Below are 21,025 nucleotides of genomic sequence, written 5' to 3'. Positions count from 1 at the left end.
AAAAAAAGCCGAAATAATAAAAAGCGTCACGGATCAGCTCTCCAAATCCTGATGTTTCCAATGCATGGGAAGCAGAATTGCATCTCTGCCGTGCACCCGAAATCCATTTCTTTGCAGCAAGAAAATAAACAGTTTTGTGGTCAAAAATTAAAGCTGAAACAAAGTATTACTGTTCTGCAGACACAAGCAGAAAAAGTTGACACATATGGGGTATTGTATTTTACGGTCACATAACTGCTTTCTGTTCACCACAGGAGAACACGCAATTTGCTCATTGTTTTGTGATGTGCTCCAAAGCATTTAGAGGAATGATCATTGATAAAACGGTAATAACTGGGGGAGTGCAGCTCCACTTTCTCGCTTTGTCTTGCCAAGTCTGGGGGAGCTGACTAAGCACTGTCCAGGCTAGGAGTGGACAGAGTGCAGATCTGGTTATCTTCTTATATATCAAGTGGAAATACCCCAAGGGGAACTGCAATCTGAAACTAGCTCAAGCGGTTTGGCACATAACGTGATATAACCTTCACATCAATAGCATCGCCCACGAGATGCAAAACAAAGGCCATGCTATTGTATAAAATCTTTCTTCCCTCTGGGCAGAAATGGATCTTGCTTCCTCGCTGCTTGCCAGCTACCCAAGTCGTTTAGTAATTGTTTAACTTCATGCTGATGAATGAATAGTAAAACTGAAACAGAGCTGCAGAACACAGTTCAAACAGCGAGATAAAAAGGATGGTTAATGTATGGATCGCAGAGCCCAGAAGTGAAATGTGAAAATGCTGATAAATGAGAACTAAGCTTCTAAATGGCAAGAAAGCAACACATGGAATGGATAAAAACTGAGGTGAAACAGGAGGGTAGCACTGCGTGGACTTGTTTGCCACGTGTTGCTGATTTTCTGGGCATTTGAGGAAGAATTTCTGGGTTTGCCATTCTTCATCGCTGATGGAAGCATTAGCCCTTCTGCTCCAGGGCCAGCCTAGAGGTCTGACACTTGGGGCACGCTGCCAGCCTCACATTCCATGTGTCTCCTTGTTATTCTCTTACTGAAGTTTGAACTTTGCTTGAAGTCCTGGAAGTTCCTACCAGTGTCGTTCTAGATGAATTTGTTTCTTAGTAGGGATGTCTAAAGGGAGTTGTTAGCACCTGTGCAGCAGATAGGGAAGTTTGTGGGGAAGCTGACAGGTATGTGATCCCTTGGGATCAATGAGGCTTAGGTGTCTGATGGGTTCAAGACATGCTTTATAAGAAATGGGGGAAAGAATCTGTTCCCTGTTAAAAATGATGTGTTTAAAACAAGACTGTTAATATTCTGCTATATTTCTGAGCCTGATAGCCCAGAAGGTGAGGACAATCAGATTAAGTTTTGATGACCAATGCAATTCATTAGCTCTTTTTGTCCTGCAGAGATGACAATCGAGTAATTGTTATGATCTCATGTGTCCAGATGGAACCATCTTTGTCTATGTGGCACAGCAGCTTCTTTTGCAAGCAATGCCATGGAGATTAGTAGGACTGCCTGTTATGCAAGGGACAATTTACAGTGACCCATAGCAAACACTAATCCAAAGACCTGAGGGCATTTCTGCATTGCATCATGTTTCATTGAGCCACACATTAGGAGAGTTTAAAAACTAGAGGGGACAATTGGATTACTCAAACTAACCTCCTTGTGTCTCAGGATGTATAACTTCATCCATCTATCCCTGCATAAAGCAAGAAATCCAAATTTGGCTTGCACATGTCTTCCAGGAAGGCATGCAGTCTGGGTTTAAAGATACCAAGAGACAGATGATCTATCACTTCATTGAGTATTTCATTTCAAAGGTTAATCCTTCTCACTCTGAACATGCGATACCTTATTTCTCATCTGAATTTCCCTGGCTTCAGTCCCTACCCAGTCATTCTCACTGTCTTCCCTCATTATTGAATAGCCTTTTCGTGCCTAGTATTTTCTTCCCAAGGTTTCTTCTGTCCTATTCTTATTGCAAAGAAGAAGCTCTCTAAGAATGGACTGAACAAGCATTTTCCTGGTGCTCAGATCACTAAAAAAGCACCTCCTGCTTTTCTGCATCCTTCAGAAGACAAACACCAGCACTGTCAGTAGCACTGCACTGTTGCTCTCACACACCTAAGGAAGGCTGTGCTTTCCTTAGAAAGGAAAGGCCCTTTCTGTGCTCAGAAAATATTTTTATAGTGAAAAACTTAAAAATGTTGAGCCAAGAGAGTTCTTTGTATTGTTTCTTGTACTTTTGCCTTTATTTTGACAGTTACCTCTTAATCTCTTCCATAGGCCATTGCACTGAGCAGCTCCAGCTCAACCTGGGGTCAAACAAGGGAGTTACAAACATTTACTCACCGATTCACTGTATGCACGGTGGGTTTTGTGAAATGGATTCACTTAGAAGTTTAATTACTGAAGATTAAATATATGATGGTAGGGCTAGACTTGAACATAATACTGATGCTCAGCCAACCTTGAACTTGCATATTTGACTTACTCAGCAAAATTCCATCAGATCTGTAGAACCACCAGATTTACCTATGTACATTTTCAGGTTGGTGTTTTGTGGGAGTTGGTTTTTAATTCCATGATTTACGTGATGTTAGAGGATTATGTTAAAAGTACTTAGGACTTCATCTCCTTTTCTCTGCCTTGAAAACGTGCCCAGCTGTGGATTAAAGAAAGTTAATACGATACACACAGTGATCCTTTATGCAGTTTTTGCAAGATGCTTCTCCAGGTTTTTTTCATAGAATCATAATATCGTAGAAACATTAAGGTTTGGAAGAGACCTCTAAGATCATCTAGTCTAACAGTCCACCTACTACCAATCTATTTTTCTAATGGACACGTAATATACATGAGTTAAATACCATTTTCAGCTTTACAGGGTCACAAAACCTATGAGAGTCGATGGAGGAAAATAAACCTGTAACTAGAAAACAAAGTGAATGTGTCTACTGAACCCGATTACTGAGATGTTGCACCTGCTCAAATGATGGACTCCTGTGCCTGATGAACAATACAGCTGGGGAGAAGCATGAAGCTCAGCCACCTGTGGTAGAGCATTAGGGATCCACCCAAAGCACTTTAAAAGCCTGAAGAGCTGAGTCTCTTTTGTTTGTTGGCCCTGTCCCTGTTCTACTTTTGAGGGTTCCTGAGGGCAGATGTAGGCCCTCCATGGTACCATCATGGTCCCATGCAAGGAGGAAGGAGACATGCTTTGGATGACTTGCACCAAATGCTTTCCTGCCATCAGCAAACACAGTGCAGACACTTTGCTTTGACCAAGGTGGCTGTAGCAGGTTGGAGATTTATGGAATGTATTTAACTGTTCCTCTGTTTCCTAGTATAATTCTAAGTGGCTTTGTGTTATACCTTTTTTCTTGCCTCAGCTGAAAATGTGGGGTTAGCAGTTGGTGAAGATGTGTTATTGCACTCCCTGACTTCAATAGCCTATACTGGTTTAACTCAATGCAGGAAAGGTTTTTAAAGAATAGTAACAAAGCCAGAATGGATTTAGTGTGATATGTAAGATGACATGCTCTGACATAGGTGGGTGCTGGTGTTGGGTTGGATCGCAAGAGAAAAGGACTGATAAGTCCCTCTTCTCAAAGATGGTTCTTGTGCAACTGCCAGAGCTATGTAGATCTTCCTTGTGCTCTATGTGTGTTATGTGACATCAGAATTTTAATGCATGGTTTTCTGGATCTGTAATTAGAAAATCCTTATTTCTGCCAACGTTTTCTAGCAGTCAAGCAACAGTTAATTTTGAGAAATAAGGCATCAACTGCAGCATCTCTGAATCCTGTAGCCCATCTTTCCAGTAGACACGTTTCTGGAGACAGCAATAAAGCACAGCAGTAACTATATGAGGAAAAACAATACCAGCATCCTCATGTATTGGGGAGTGCTCTTTCATGTGGTGAGCTCAGCACCAACTCCACTGCTTACTGGGAGATCACACAGCAGTCACAAAACACTGAATGAGTGAAAACAAATTGGCCTTCTGCATGTTTGCAAATGCAGGGATGCTTTGGTTCTCCCAGTCAGCATCACCACAACAGGACTTGTGCCCATGGGTCAGAATGACTGCTGTCATGGTGTGGAAATTCATCTCCTTTGGTGGTTGCCTCAGAGCCCATACAAAGAGATCTATCCCTGGAAGGGACAAATGCAGGGTCACGCCTGCAATCTTTGTGGTTCAGAAGAGCACAAAGTTAAGGTTTATTCACAAAAGCTGGGAATAATTTATTAACTGATGTGCTGGAGACTAATGACGCTTAGAAACAGTTTGATCCTGGGGAATAGGTTTCCTTGGAGCTGCACTCAAATGCTGATGCGATTAGCCATGATACTTTCTTCTACAGATCTGTGTCCTTTATATCACTGTGTTTTGAGCCAATTCTTACAACTCACATCAATATGCCAAGGAAAACTTCCTGAACAAAGTTCCTGCATCTGTGCAGTAGTTGGCTTTCAATCTTTCAATGTTAACCATCCCTGCTGCTTCGTATTTTCTAGATGCCAGCAGTGATTAGACATTACCATGGGCTAATTGCTTGTACAATTTCAGTTGCTTTTTTTTTTTTTTTTTACCTTGCAGCTGCCTCGAAATTTCCAGCTGCAACAACAGGAACAAGCCCCACACTCTCAGAAAATACGTATTAGTCAAAAACAAAACAGAACTGATTTTTGTCTTGTTTGCAGCTGTTTATCCCAAAATTGGATCGCTACCTACTTCTGCTCATTCTGAACATTATAAACAGACTCTATCCTGGTCTGAGGCAACATATCTGATGCTAGCCTATTGCTCAGCAAGGGCACCATCTCAGCTAGGAGAGAAATAGTCATCTATGATTTCTTGTCTGGATCTCCAGGGTTTGCTTTTAGTGCGAGGGATGCTGAATGCTCTGTTTAAGGGATTAGTGTGATATGTGTTTTTTCATGTCTTTGATAGTGCTGTTCAACCTAGATGTACATGCAAACTAGATTCTTTTCCTGCTGGAGCTATTGCTTCACCTGGGAGCCAGGAGCCAGAGTGCAAACACAACCTGCTAAACTCAAAGCCTGCTGTACTGCAAGCATGTCTTCTTAGCCTATGACTGAGACATGTAAATCACCATTTGGAAATATACAATATTCTTTTCAAGAATAATATGGCACAGGGTTTTAAAAAGCCATTGCAGACACACACACAGAGTGTTGCCTCTTTGGGGCAGCATTGCCCAAGGCTCAATGTCTTTCTCTTCAGAATCAATTTCAGTGTTAACCATGTTGAGCATCCCTGGGATGGAGGCACATGGATGATGGCAGGGTGCATGACATCCCTCTGGCAGAGCAGCTGCACGTAACACTGCATGTTTCCAGCCTGCCTTGGCTTCAAGTAGTGCTCTTGGCCACCCAAAATAGAGGAATCACCCTGCTGCCTTTTGCAAATATTGGCATGATGTTATTAGATTCAGATGCTGGAACAGGAGCTCATGCTGGAGAGCCTGCACCATGCCTGGTGGGTGTTTGTGAATCCCAATTTTCAGAGCCTCGTAGTCTTTCCAGAACATCAAGCTTAGCAAAGCATTGCAGTACGGATGAGGGCATTACAAAGGGTGTGTACACAGCAGGTAATGGATTATGGTTTTCGGAGGAGCGAATGTTTGGATTGGGAAAAATGGTAGGTAATGATGAACTGTATGGAAATTGAGATGGTGCCAAAAAAAAAAAAAAAAGCCAAACCACAATCTTAGTCACTTTGTTGACTCTTAAAAGCTAATGCAGTCTCCGGAACAGTGTTATTCCCATGCAAAGACAATCAGCAGCATTTCTCACCCCTAGTCCTAATGCTGCACAACTACTATAGATGCTAAGGGGAAGACTACATCCTATTTCATCACGGAGGCTCCCTGGCTGTAGAGATTTAGGATTTACTGTCTAGTCCAGGTGGCTTTTGATTTGAGCTGTGGCTGGGTTAGTCACACAGGAAAAGAGGTAACTAATTTCACTGAAGCTGCTGGGAATGATTTGTGGCCAGGAAATGAGAAAATGTGGCTGTTCTTCACCTGTGTTCTCACTGCTTTCTCCCTTCCATGTTCCAATCTCTCCCAATGTCTCAGGAGGCAATCAGTGGCTTCAGAAAAATGGCTCTGCTCTCTGGAGATGGGGCAATACCTTGCTACTGCTATTAGCAAGTAGAGACATATCCTTAGAAAAAAATGGCTTGGATGGCAATGCAACACTGATGGCCCTAAGGCTTTGGCCAGTAGGTCATGGCCTTATCTGCACCCCAAGCACTAGTTGGACTGTTTATGGCTTTTCTTCCTCTCTCTTTCTTTTTCTTTTCTTTTCTTTTCTTTTTTTTTTTTTTGGTCATAAGCAAAAAATAAGAAACTGTCCTTTCCCCTACTTGGTTCATTAGGACTTAATAACTGAAAGCACATTTTTGGCAATTATAGTTGGCAGAGTCATCAGAGTTTTGTTTTTTTTAAAACAAGTCTGAACCCTTGCAGCAGTAGCAAAAAAAAAAAAAAAAAAGTTTCCTCCACCTCTTTTCCCTCCTGCAAAAAGAAAAAAAGAAAAAGAATCTTTGCCACTGTTGTGTAATACTCTCAAGTGAAACAACTAGCATCCTATACAGTTAGCAAAACGAAGGAGTTTACAGTTTTTCCAGCTGTTTCTGTGATGCAATGTAAACAGTAAGAGTGATGGCCTGCCTTGGAGATCTTTGTGTGAGCCACACAACTGGATTCCAGCGTTATATGGTTGTGCTGTCTGCTGCTGCTGCTTGTTCTTCTCCAGTTTGAGTCAGCAAAAGAAAACATGTGGATATCTTACCATCACCCGTTCTCATTCCTCATGTCAGGAGTAGTGCAATAAAATTCATGCATGGATATGGGGACTTACCAAGAAAGTTTTTGTGGTCTCTAAAGAAGAGGCACTGAGTTTTTCACAGGAAGGAAGAAAAAATCTTGCAGTATTTTCAGAAGTGAAACTTGTGGAATGAAAGAACTTCCGTGGCTGTGTGCAAGGCAAGCTCTGTAAAGCAAGGTCCTGTCCATCAGTGCAGTGAGCAGGAGAGGGTCACAATATGCTTCTGTTGGCCCTCACTATGAAACACACTGTGGATGGGTGTAGCAGCCATGAGTGCTCTGCCCATGCTCCAGTTAAACACTGTGATGTGGTCTCAACTAAGGCTGTTTTATTTACTCATCCGCATGGATAAATCTTCCCTTGCAAGTGGTTCGAGGCATGTGTTGCCCTCTCCATCACATGGAAGTGGGATGGACAGCAAGCTTGGTGCAGGCATGTGGTGAAAGTGGTGGTAGAAGGCTGTGTGCTACTGTGGTTGGTTTAATGCTGCTGCCCTTCCAGCCATAGAGAAGCGAATCTCAGTGGATCTAAGGAGTGGCAGATAGGATCTGAGGCAAAACACTGTCCTGAAATAATGCACAAATGGCAACATAACACCAGATTTAGGTGGTAAGTGTGTGGTTTAGGTATCTGAGCTAATACCCTTCTCTGAGTCTGGGCTCTCTGTGGGACTGAGCAAGTGGAAAGCTCCATCAATCATGTCTGCAAGTGCTGCAACTGCACACGCCGATGAAGCATTAACAGAGCCAAGGACTTGAGCTGAAACAGCCTCTGAAATGGATAAAACTTCCTAGAGATCAAAATCCACTTGCTGAGGGGAAAACAGCCAATGAGCTGTATTAATATTTTTTTTCTTTAATGTTTTGTTTGAGCTTTCTAAAACAACCATGGCTCTCTATTAATACCAAAGCAGAGCCACAAGAACTCTGTAGTACTTCAGCTCCTATGGCAATCCACAAACCCAAGATGCTTTTACAGGTCTAAACACCACATACCTGTGGATACTACAACTGTAGTACATTTCCTGCAAATGTTATTAGTTTATTGTTGAACTTCAAGCGGAAAATTAAGTGAAAGGGTGGCAGTGCTACTAGAATCTGATTCATCAGCCATATTTTATCATTCCATGATCTTTTCAGCAGGTAAGAAATGACGAGGTCTGATGCTGGTTTTGTGCCGAAAGGAATTATCCAGAGTCCTCCAAAGGGATTTTTAATGAATTACAAAGTTTTTCCCTTCACTGATGTGCAACAAGTCCTCTCCTGCCTCCCCCACACCTGTCTTTGTATGGCTGCAACGTCTGGTCATGCCCTGCTCTGCAGAGGAGAAGCCAGGCATGTCTGAAGTGTATCTTGGCAATGACAGCGATAAACAGGAGGAAGTTTGGGTCTGTGTGCCAAGCTATTAGCTGCTGACAGAGCACCAAGCCAGGGGCTGCAAATGTGCAGAGTGACCCAATCAGGGCTGGCTGATGAGAGGACTGCATGCAGTGTACCCCGAGCAGCTTTGAGCTGTTCCTCCAGGCAGGCTGGGGTGGAAGAAAATGAATCTGACATTGATGGTTGGACTAGATGATCTTAGTGGTCTTTTCCAACATTAATAATTCTAATGATCCTAAGATGGTGAGTGAATGTAGAGCTGAGAATGGAGCAGTTGCTCTAGAGCTCTGATCTGGTTGAGATGCACGATGACTGCAGCTGAGCTGTGAGGAGGAGTGATGATGTTCTTTGCAGACTCCACTTACTGCATCAATGGCTTAAGGAAAAAGAAGCTGGTGCGAAGAGGAGGGAGAGAAACATGCAATCTATGCACAAAAACTTTCTACTCGTTGGACAATTTTTTTTCTGTTCTAATTCAATACAAAGTCAAGGCCTCCCAGAAGATTCTGCAGAAAACAAAAGGATTGAAAGAGGCCCATTGAGGAGCAAGGGAGGGTCTGAGGGCAGGGCCAGCTGCGTGGGATCGGGGAGGTGCAGCTTGCTCTGAGTCACAGTGCAGGATCTTGAGTTTGATTCTCCCACGTTCCTGAGGAGCTGCCCAATGAGTAGGAAGTTCCTTGCTCTGCAGTGAGTCTCTCTTGGCTTTTTGCTGCGGAATACTGGTCAGGAGCTGAGAAACCTTTCCTGATCTAAGTCGCATCAGCATCAATATGTTTTCCCAAAGATTTTGTTGTTGTTGTTGAGCTTACATTTTGCAGTGTAGATGTTTTGCTGGCAGATTCCCAGCCTCCTCTAAATAAAATACTCTCAGGTGTTCAGCAGCAGTTTAAAGCCACCTCTGATGAATGATGTCCAAACAACTATTCTAATACTGTTTTGCAAGCACTAATGGTGCTCCTATGGTATCCTGTAAAGCAAAACAGCAGATTCCTGTTGTGCTGCTTGAGCTTTCCACCGCCTACAATTACTGACTGCAGTGCATCAAGGTTTGTAGCTAATTGAGAGGTGCATCGAGACAGAATCCTGATTGCTCCAATACCCTCATTCAGCTCTGCCTCATGTGCCTGTACCAGGCACAGTGCATCCAATGAATTTATTCAGCCAGATAGCAGCTCTAAGAGCTCACCTATAGATAGGTTTCACAAAGAAACTCTTGTAGTTCTTTCAGAAATGTATAGCTGCAGTTACTCTGCTGCTGAACCTTTTCACATAAGGTTGAAATAAACTCCATTATAAACGAATAATTCCTGCAGTGTTATCAGAACTGTGCTGTTAACATGTGACTTCATTGCTGTTCTTGCCCATAACTTCAACCTTTGCAATGTGTTCATGCTTCCCTAAAAACCTTTGCATCTCATTTCCAATATGCAATTTTTAATCTTCACGGTTGTGTTCATCTTGGGTTTAAACATGACCTTCAAGGCTCTCTATTAAAAAAAAAAAAATAAATCTGCTGGTCCTAAGTGTGTTACTGCTGTGAAAAATGAAGAGTGGCCAAGGCTGCATTACCTGTATCACCATGGAGGCACTCAGTGCAATATCTGGTGCTGCAAGGGGTGATGTAAACCAGCCTGAGGCTGGAAAATCTTTCTCAGAGATGTTTTGAATAGAAATGGACAAAGGAAATGAGAGCTGCCAATACTGGGACGTTTTTGGAGCCATTTAGGCTGTCATGGTTGTGTGTCCCACCCTGTGACTGTGGGTGGGGGACTGACCCTGCTGGATACAATGGCAGAGCTCTGGTGGGTGAGCGTGGGGGCAAGCCCTGGCACAGCAAGCTTTGCCCATTAAGCTGTTCCCTTTTCCTTTCTAAATTGTTGTTTGTTGGTATCTCCTTCCTGCAGAGGATTTTGGCTCAGTTGCTGAAGGGTGGATTCTGTAAGCCAGTTCCTTTATTAAGCAGAACTTGGGGTCCGATCTGTCCTTCCAGTGGGGAGCAGTTGAGCTCTGAGTTCCCTTGTCTGCTTTGGGAGGCTCAGTGATTTCTTTGACCTTAAAATAGGTCTTTCTTTCTCCCCATCAGATGACTCTGGGTCCTTTACAAAAAAGATTTGTAAACCACATCAGAAACTGAGGGGAAGTTAAGATACTTATCCAACTTCTCAGCGTATCTGAAATACCCCTTTGGCTCCAACTGGTATTAAGGATGTTTTCACAAATTAGATTCAGTGTTTTTAGCAAATTGACAAGAAATTAATGGCTTCCTTAATAGTGTTTTATATTTATATGTTCTTTTTTCTTTTTTAAATTTCTGCATGATGTGATGACACAAAGTTCATAGAAGTTCAAGTTGACTGTAACTGCACGGACACCTGTAGAAACTTGGCCTTAGATGTACTGATGGCCACTTGAGAGATCTCCCGTTTACCTGGGATTTAACCAGCAGTAATTAACTTTCAAGAAAAGGACTCGTAGTTTCCTTTTCCATGTTCAGTGCCAGATTGAGGATACAAATGCTTGCGCTGGAAGAAGAGCAAGGCTCAAATGTATGTGTCAACTGGAGTTGAACTAGATGCAGAGCAACAAAGCAGGAGATTTGTTTCTCTAGTTCCCAATATGGTTATATCTATTTTTTTCCCCATATTCTTTGCTAGGAACATCCTAGTCCAAGCCACTTTTGCTCTGTTTGCTTCAAAGCAGAATGGAAGGAGCAATGGCTCCAGCAGCAGCACCTGCAGTGCAGGATGGAAGGCAGGGTCACCCCTTGATGTTCAGCTCCATGGGAACAGGGAGCTGGCACCACCTTGTGCCAGTAGGATTGGATCAGGCCCCTTGGCTATAAAATGCTCTCCAGCGTCTTCTGTAGCTGCAGGTGGTGGTGACATGCAGCTCGCTGGCTGCGCATTAAACCCAGCATCCCTCTTTGTGCTGTGAAGTGTATTCTTCTGAGCTGAGTGAATTACCACTGGACATCTGTAAAACACATTTATGTGGCTGGAAGGTTTCTATAGACAAAGATGGGCTAGCTGTAGCTACCCTCCCAGTTTAGCCCCAGGGTACATTTCTGCTGTGGATGTCTCCAGTGACAGCAACATTCCAGGGCAAACAAAAGGCCAGAGAAGTGCTGTGGTCTGTGTTATCCATTAGTTGCTGGAAGCCTGTGCCAAACAAATTCTTATTGTTGCAGTTGATTTGTGTGTAGATATCGATGGATATACCTCTGAGAGCATGGGAATTCTGTCTGCGGGAACTCATCTCCAGTGTTCCACATTTTTGTGGATTTCCACGCACCGCACAGGGTATTGCACATTACTAATATGTATGCTATCTGATTGCTGAAACTCAGGGGGATACATTTGCTATTCCTCATTCCTAAGACTTGCAAAAGTGTGTTTATATGTTCCACTTCTTGTATGGTTACTGTCTTTATGGATCTCACTGGACCGTGCACAGCCTGGTGTTAGGCATATCTGTTTTTGGAAGGATCAGAAATGTATTCTGGCCTTTCAAGAAAATAAATAAATAAACTCTCCCATAACTTTAGGACAGAGACATCCCTTTTGTGCTGTGCCTGAACAATGATGGATTCCTGACCCGTGAATTCTGTACTAAACAACAGTATAGAAAAGCAACAGAGCACCCAAGGATGCACTCTCCCCTCCTGCACAAAGATCTAGAGCTCCTTTAACAGAGTGACTAACTCCAGTCCCTGCACAGACCATGATTAGGGTACATGGAGTAAAATACACACACTGATCAGTTCAACAGAGTTCACTGGATGTCACAACTTCTTCTCAGTGCAAGTAATTTTTCTATTTCTTTAAAGATAATTCAAAGAAACTGAAGTTGTAATGCTTTTGGTAAGGGCCTCTTAAAAACTGGGAACCAAAAGTACCTTTTAGTGATAGCTTACCCTACCCTATGGCAAACAAATGTCTACTGAGCCCATTCACTGGGATTATTTATGCCTTGCTCTCAGTCCTTACATGAAGTATATTGCTAACATAGGACTCGTCTAATTCAAAGCTGGGAGTGAAGCCATTGTGCAGTAGAAGATATGAGCGGGGGAAATCCTAAGATATAATTTTTCAGGCCATATTTGTTTTTAAATCTGAGACATGCTGCAGTCTGCTTATTCCAAAGGGCGCAGGAAAAGGGAAATGTCTCAAGAAGTATTTTTATGAACCATGAAGATAAATCACCTCCTTTAGAGCTGAGTTAGCAGTAGTCAAAGAAGCCATAATTCCTGAGCGGGAGGAACTTTGTGTAACCCTGTTCTGCATGCTGGCCACACGCTGCACCCGCACAGTGTTTGGGAGGGCTCTGGAGGGGACAGCAGCAGTGGGGACAGTCCCCACCTCTCCCAGCCTTCCCATCCGCCCCTGCCCACAGCCTTTTGATGGACCCATTATCTTTTACAACTGGGCAAAGGGGCCCCTCTCCTGGAAGAGATCTCCTGGGGAGGTATTTCTTCTGCCATCCAATCCCTTCCTGCTGGCTGAGCTCAGCCAAAAGGCGCTGCAGGATTAACCCTCGCAGGCCTGATTCTCTCCAGACATTTGGGTGACTATTGGGAATGGCTTTGAGCACAAGATCAGGACTTTCATTTTGCTTTTCGGTGAGCACAGCTGAAAACAGAATCTAAAGCGCCAAAACAATCAAGGCAAAAATAGAGACCAGAAATGTGTAACTCATCGAAGGTACTAGACAGTGACAGACTATATAAAATGTTATTGTTCAACAAACACTGTCTCTAATAAACTCCATTTACTAGGGTTAGCAGCTTGGCAACTTAGAAACCCCAAACTCCGGTTAAGTAAAGAAACAAAAAGCAGAGCCATGTGATGATACCCATAAAGTGCACAGCTGGTTTCTGTTTTAAAGGATATTCTACTTTCCATATTAAATAAGGCTGCTTAGAGTGCAGAAAAAAACATATGGCTTTTTGGAAATGAGAACTGAGCTCCAAAATCCAAACTCCCTGGCCACATACAGTCATTAAAAATGTAAGTTTGCTTTTTCTCTAGCTAGCTACTGTTACAAAAGAGATGAACCCACCTTGGCAAAGCGAGAAATGGGAGAACCTTCTGCTCTGACATCAGTTCCCAGGAGAGACCTGGACCTTGGAAGGTGCTGCAGGGGGAGTTGTGATGCCCAGCATCCCTATGATAGGCATGTAAGTGCAGGTCCAGCATCCCTGCCTGCTGTGGGTTTCAGGAGGAATGGAAAGAGATCAGGGATTTGCTTCAAGAGCTTTAGACCTATATAACAAACAAACAAAAAAAAAAACAAACAAACAAACAAAAAGTTTTTTACAATAATAGTGGTAAGGCACTGGCACAGGTTACCCAGAGAGGTGGTGGATGCCCCATCCCTGGAGACACCCAGGGTCAGCCTGGACGGATTCTGAGCACCTGATGGAGCTGTAGTTCAGCCCTGTTCATTGCAGGGGATTTGAACAGATGGCCTTTAAAGGTCCCTTCCAACTCAAACAATTGTCTGATCCTATGAACAAATTAACCTTTTCTGTCATCTTGGTGCAGTTTGACCTAATGTATCCATTTCTTGTTATTGCCTACAATTTTTAACTAAAATATGATTTGTGGGTTCTTAAAAAATTGCTAGACTTTATAACCCACATAAATTTTGAGCGAAATTAACATCCAAAAAGTATTGCTATGTTTGTTTGAAAATATCTAAAGCATCCCGTAATGAAAACTTCAATTCAAATGCTGATGGCAGTGAAAGAGATGGCTATTAATGTTGCCTTTGGTTTGATCAGCCTTCCAGAGCATTTCACTTTCAGTGCTTGTCTGCTTTATGATGATTCTGTCACACGTGAAGTCCTGGAAAGCTCCCAGCTCTCTGTACTGCAGTCAGCAGACTAGACAGCTTCTGACAAAATTAAAGCATAGCGTCGTCTTGTGCTGACTGCCAGTCCTCCATTCTTCTTTGTGCATACTGGTTCTGTGTACACATGGCCAGGTAAAATGAGCTTATGTCCTCTTAGGATGCTTTTTATATTAAGAAATAGAAATAGTACAGCATTCCCGGCAGCAGAACTCACAGAGAGCACACGGTGCAGTGGCCCCTAGATGTTGCTCTGTTGCTCTGCTGGTGGGGGATTTATCGATAGACAGCTGTTCTGATGGAGTCTGCCAGCAGTTTAAAAAACATCCACATGATGGTTTACAGAGGGTTTTACATGATACTTTTGAATGTAATGCATAATTTTCTTCTATCATGCGCTGTCATAAATAGCCTTTGATGAATAACAAAACAATTTAAGCAGCAGCACTTAAATTTGGGGATGATTTTTGGCAGACTGAGTAGCTTTAGGAAATGAATCTTTCCAGAGGCCTGGATGTAAGTAAGAACATATCTATACACATGTGAATTAATATGGGGGAGAGAGAGAATTCAGAGCCAGTTGTTAGTGTTGCCCATCAGAGTCTATTGAAGATCCCCAGCTAAAGAGAGATGTCAAAACACAGAGCAGCACCTGGAGGCCTGGAGAATGGGAAAAGGCAGGATGGGAAGGAAACGGAGAATCTGGAGGGATTCAGCCTCTAAAGACAGCTAGACAAGTGTAGTGTAAGCTTTGTGTAAGAGGTGAGTCTATATCCAGAACTGGCAATGGAGCTTGGGGAAATAGAAAAGTCCTATCTATTGTCTTGTATTTATCTCATAGAGAGAAGATAAGGACAAGGTTGGCAAGGTGCTGACCTCAGTAGGAGAGCCTCATTGTCCAGATCTGCTGTCCATGATCATTTGTGATTGATAAGCACATCGATCTTAAAGAGGAGGTGAGCGATGTTCTCATTTTCAATCAAGAGGAAATAAGGTCTGGAACCACAAGTTTGGAGACGGGAAATTTTGCTAACTACAGATGGAGTCCCTCACTCCATAAATAACCCTATCTTGCAGGGTGTGGAAAAATGGTCCATCTCTGAGCTGAAGTGCAAAAGAGCATGGAAAGCACCTTTGCTTTGTCCCAAGGCTTCAGTAACTGCAAAAACTAAAGAAGAAACCAATGCAAAGGAAGATGTTGCAGCATGAATTTGTCAGATACAAACTCAGTTAATCAAGAGGTAGGAAAGGACTGCCAATCGTTCAGCTGCTTTTGCACTTGCATTACGGAATCAACAAGCTCTTCTGTTCCAGCTGGGCTGTCATCTGATAAGTAGAAAAAATTAGGCTTCAGAAATACATCCTGAGGGCAATGAGGAAATGTAGGCTGGAGATAAGAAGCCCCCAGGACAGGCGCTATAACTGCCTTGGCTGCTGGCACAGAGGTATGCCACCTCCAGCAGTGCAGATAAGGCATAGGCATGGCCATAGAGTGATGTCACAGCACACTTGGCTTAAGTAACGGATGACCTTCCCTTTGCATGTTTTCTGGGGCACAAGGCTTTGTCAGTCCTTATTCTGCAGAGAGGGAATTTTGCTTAGTCTTGATGGAGCCATTAAATAATGAACTGGCAAGCCTTCAAAGAAGAGGCATTTATGCAACCAAAAAAACTAACATAGAATGGATCAGCAGCCACATAAAGGAAAGAAAAACCTTCAGGAAAAGTAAAAGAACAGCTTATCTATTTGTGGAAACCCACTTAGCTGAATATTGAAAAGAAATTTCTCACCACTGTCTGTGCTTTGGGACAGGCCAACTCATTTACCTGGAGCACAAGCATCTTGCAGCTGGGAGATCCAGGTGGATGCTGGCATCCTAAGCCAGATGGGAGCAATGTGGACAGCTTGGGGAGAGGCTCACCAAAGGAAAAGCTGCATTGAAAAGCCTGAAAGTTTATTTTTCATTGATCTAGAATCTTCTTTGTCTTCTTGCTTTAGTTATTGGGATGGGTAGTATAAATCAGCCTCAAATGAAGAGGTGAAGGAAACATAAAATATATCAGGGTATTAAGCCAAAAACAAATCCAAACATATCAAAGCAGGAACTGCTGTGTGTAACACAAGACTACTGCACTGACAGTTCCAAGATTAATGCTGCTCCGATTCAGCCATGTGCTTGCCCTTGCCCTGGCCTCCCTCAGGGAGGCCCTCTCACAGCTCCATTGAACACACTGGTATGTCTGACACAGATTCTCCTTGGCCACGCTGTATCAGTAGCCACTCAAGAAGGGCCTACCACTTCTTAGGAATGGGAGATGCCCTCTGTTCGTGCCCCCATAAGTTAGTTTGCCATAGCAGACATTTGCACTTCTGAACAGCCCTTTTCATTTCTCCCAAACCACCTCCAAGTGCAACTGGAGAAATAAAAGTTCTGCTATCCAACAGGTAGGCAACAGTGTTTGACCTTCATGCAATGGAATAAGCTTTTTCAGATGCTGGCCAGCCCAAATACTGGGAATATTTTTCATTTGAGACCTACATCAAATGAGCTGCAGCTTTTCAGGTGAGAAAAGTTCTATCAATGATTAACATTTTTAGGAGAAGAGTTTACATTGGAAAACCGTTTACATGTTCCGTGGGAAAGGAAGAATGTTCAAATGAAAGGAAAGCCGATTCCATCCCAGGACAGAGCAAGACAGAACCCTTTGTATATCTGCAAGGACTTGTATAAACCACTGGGAATTTCTCTCTCTATTTGAGCAGAGGGTAGATGCTGTCTTTGGACCTCCCAAGTTCATGGGCTTTCCTGAGCTCAGATAAAGGCACAGCTTATTCAGAGAAGACGTAGAGGTCATGAGGCTGGGTCACAGCATTTGATCAAGCACCAGACCCAAGTGCAGCACAGCCCATGAAACTGCTCTGCTGGGCACCAAGGAGCCTAATGGGGATCTATGAGTTTGGAGAGGGGGAGCAGGACTGGGAAGAAGAAAGGAGCAGCCTGAGCTGAGAGGCCTCAGTGTACAGCAGGTAACAGGAGAGTTTTGAACTCAATATGTATTGGAAGTGTTTTCTCATATCTGATCCAACCCAAGTGACCCCGTAGGTAGCAGACATCTTCAGTAGGATCAGACCATAATGGATTTTAAAGAGAAAAGAGCTGCAGCCAGGTTTCAGAAGCGTGGGTTGACAAAGCACTTGCACCTGCAGTCTGCTTATTTCACATGCAGTCCCCATAAGCACATAACCAGATTAAATGCAGACATTAGGTGTACTCTTGGCTCAGGCACTCCAGGTGAACGGTCAGCATTTCTTTAAAGACATTGCAATGCACTGTAAGCATAGAGCCTTGCTTTCATTGTGGCCTCAACCACACCTTTTTCCTAAAGAGTTTATTTCACTGCTTGACTGACAACTAACCCAGTCCTTGTGGCAGAGGCACTAGGAGCTGTAAAGCACTGTGCCGATCATCACGACCTTGCTCCATTACTCCTCATTTGCACAGCCCTTCCTGACACAGTTGTGATATTACCAGACTGTGCCCTCACATCTCAGCTTTCATTGTGAGAGTGCCAAGAGATTTTTTCAATGCTCTGCTTTAATCATGTTGTATCCTTTAGCATTAGTGGAAACATGGCTCTAAAAATCTTGACCCAGTGTTCATCATGATTAAAGTACCACCTTACCGCGATTCTGCTAAAATATACAGACATTCTGAACTGGGACAAACGTTGGATATCTGATTTCTGGGAAGCAGATCAGAGTGCCTAAGTAGTAGGAGATATTGTTCATCCTTTGTGCTTTCTTATTCTGTTTGCTCTTCCCAGCGCGCATTCCCTACTGCACTAATGCTACGATGCTAGTTAAAATTGTCTCATCATTTGTCTATTGAATTAAAAGATCATCAGGGCATTAAAATGTTATTTAGTAGCTGCTGTTTACGCAGATTGGTCATTAAAGATTCCAAGCTCCATTTAGCTTCAAGCTTACAAAGCAACTCATTATGCTATGACCGTAAGGTCCCCACTCAGCAAAGCAACAAGCACATCCCATTATGTCCCATTATATTCAGTGAGTTTTAGGTTCATCTTTTTGCATTTTGCCTTTTTTTTTTTTAATTGGACATTTCAGCTGTTTCTAATGGTTACTTCAGATTACTTTCTTTTTTTTTTTTCTTTTAAATCACAACGCATCCTGCAAAAATCATCAAAGTCTGAGCAGTGGGGGCTGTTAAGAAACCAACATACATCCAGTCATGCCATGAATAAAACAGTGTTTATAGATACAAGCTCTGTACGTGCTTGCAAAACCCACAGGCTGTGCATTGCCATTTGATAGAAGGCAATGACTGGGAAACACCACGACCACTGTTGACTCCTTACCTTTTGGTAAGATTGAAAAAATTAAACCAAGTCACAGAACACCTGCATTGCTCATTTATTATGTTATCTAATAGAGCTTTTTTGTGTTGGCCTCTTTGTTTCACTCTCTTCACTGATGCTATCATGGATTAATTGGCACCACTGCAAATTTTCACAGCTGTCTGCAAGATGTCGGTGAATGCATCGTGTCAGTCATGCATGCTATCACCAAGGAGATGAGTTTATACCATTCTCTAGCAAGATAGTCCTGTAAATGATCTAATAAAATAAAGTCTTTCAACAAGAGTCCAGAGAATATCCATCAGTCTTTGGGTTAAACCAAGAAAGCCAAACTTGTGCTGATAGTGTTATTATTTCAGCAGTTACACAGTGAAATTTTTAAAAAGTGGCTGTGGGACAAATTCTATTACATAACATAAGATGGATGCCTGTTAAATTTGATATGTGTGGAGCTTCTCATGTGTGTATCTCCAATCTGTTTGGCGTTTTTTTTTTTTTAATGTATGTATACACATCTATGCAGGTATGTTTTGGAAGAACTTTAAGGACAGCATTGAATATGGCAGCTAAAGTGCTGTCCTTCAGGTTGTGCTTGCAGGTGGTGGTGGGGTTGTGTAGTGTGGCTGTTACTCACTGCCCACCTGTAGCCCCTCAGCTCTCTATGCAATCTAGCTCTAAAAGAGCAAATGTGAACCTTGCAGGTTCAAAGGAAGCCAAGGTGTTTTCACTTGGGGATTAGTACATGTCCATCATTCCTCTCTGAGGGGGAGGAGTGGGGAAATTAGCTGGCCTTGTGGTGAGACCTTTGGGGTTGGAAGGTGGCTTGTGGGAGATGGTGCTGGAGGGGAAAAGGGATTTCTGTGTTCCCAGAAGCTAAGCTTAGCACTAGGCTGCCTCGTGCCCTTCTCTGTGTGAAGGCAGGAGATCTGCGTGTGATGTTCATCTAAGGTAAGGAATTTGTGCTCACAGTTTAGCCTAGAATATGGATGGAATTGGAAAATAATGCCTTATGCAAGATTTTTTGCAGCCATGTCTTGGATTGTGCTACTTGAGGGGAAAAAAAAATCTCTTTTTTTCTTGTAATAGGTTTTTCAAAACAAAGGCAGCATACTGTGTCCTGTTTAATGTTATATTGACTTACTGTAACAGACTGCCTGTTTAATATAGCTAGAATGGTGTCATTGTAACCTCTATCAGATTTCAGAAAGTAGTAACCTTCACAGACTTGTTTTTTAAATGACAGAATAATTTATCTAGCAACACTAACCAGATTCATTTTGATTCAGGTCTGCCATTGGAAAGAACTAAGCAACCCAGAACAAAAGCATTTTACCAGCTATGAAATTTTCACTTTTTGAAGTCCTGTCTGAAACTCCTTTATGGTGCTTGTTCAGTGAGAGTTCCACTTAAAAGCACATTATAAGCTTGTTGCTGTAGTATTTCTCGAGTGATGAGGGTTACTTGAAATGACAGTGCATCAGTGTTAAGTGCTGGTATGCTCTCAGTATTTCTGAGTTTGTTGGAAGTAAAATAATAGAAAAACTTAAGTAGTGTATGGTCTGGAGGTAAGGAAAGAGAAAAGGAAATTGGCTCATCAAAACAGTTTTGCTTTATTTTCTAGTGCAAGTCTGAAGAATGTCTGCTGCAAAATAGTGGTTTCCTGAATGCCATAAATCTTTCTGCTTTGGCAGCCTGTCTTAATTGTTCCTAGCTTTGGCTTATTCGTTCAAGATACGTGCCCTTAATAACATTCAGTTGTGATGCTTAGCCATTATGAGAAAGATGTGCAGTTGTATCATCAGCTTGTGCTCAGCAGAGGAGTGTGTGTGTGTGTAAAACTTCAGTTGTAGCTGACTGACAAACCCAGGGCTGTCTTGTAGCTCTCCTCAGCACACTGTAATGTAAGCGTACTTCCAGAGATGGGCAGTTTGAAGTGGTGGACTTCAAAATGAAGGAGATGACCTGGAAACATGCCCTTCTCATTAAAGCTGTGACAGCTGCAGAGGTAGCTGAATCCTCACGCCTTGTATGGATTTCTTTATGCTTTGCACAGGTAAAGAGCTGCAGGGAGTGGTTTTGATGCTTCTGTTAAGGAGCTGAACTTATGCTACAAAAGGCCCTTGGAAGTGGGCTGTGTTCATGCACAGTAGGTGGTATGGTTGTCCCACAGATGGGTGAAGCTGGTTCAAAGCTTTCCAGTAGCTCAGGCACTGCAATTCTTTGGTTCCAAGGAAAAAGATATCAGCCTGGCTCTCCTCTTGTGCCATTTCTGAAGTGGCAACAGTGTGTGAAGAGCCCTTCCTTCCTCTTTTGGAGGAACGGGTTTCTTCCAACAGCTGAAAGCCCAGCTCTTTGTTGTGGTTGAACCCAGCCCTGCCAACTCTCTGCCATTTTCAAGTTTCATTCTCATGCTGTCAAATAACATGGAATATCCCTTGGACCAGTTTAGGCCAGCTGTTCTGGGGCTGTTTCCTCCCAACTCAATGTGTCCCCTCAGCCTTCTGGCAGGCAGAAAATAGAGAGGCTGAGGAATTGAAATAGCCTTTGCT

The 21,025-nt window shown here is 42.9% G+C and overlaps 1 long non-coding RNA gene across 2 annotated transcripts in view; it reads left to right on the top strand.

Annotated features, from left to right (window-relative positions):
• The first annotated feature begins 19,234 nt into the window (after positions 1-19,234).
• The window catches only part of LOC149916451 (uncharacterized), a 31,364-nt gene continuing 29,573 nt past the window's right edge, over positions 19,235-21,025 (top strand). For both annotated transcript variants that reach the window (XR_016469924.1, XR_016469923.1), the window contains exon 1: positions 19,235-19,424. This is a non-coding gene — a long non-coding RNA (uncharacterized LOC149916451). The remainder of the gene's footprint in view (positions 19,425-21,025) is intronic.

The sequence above is a fragment of the Phasianus colchicus genome, chromosome 11 (genome assembly GCF_987193195.1).
Source record: "Phasianus colchicus chromosome 11, bPhaCol1.hap1.1, whole genome shotgun sequence".
NCBI lineage: Eukaryota > Metazoa > Chordata > Aves > Galliformes > Phasianidae > Phasianus > Phasianus colchicus.
Note: the sequence above shows the minus strand (reverse complement) of the source record. Positions and strands in the feature narration are given on the sequence as shown.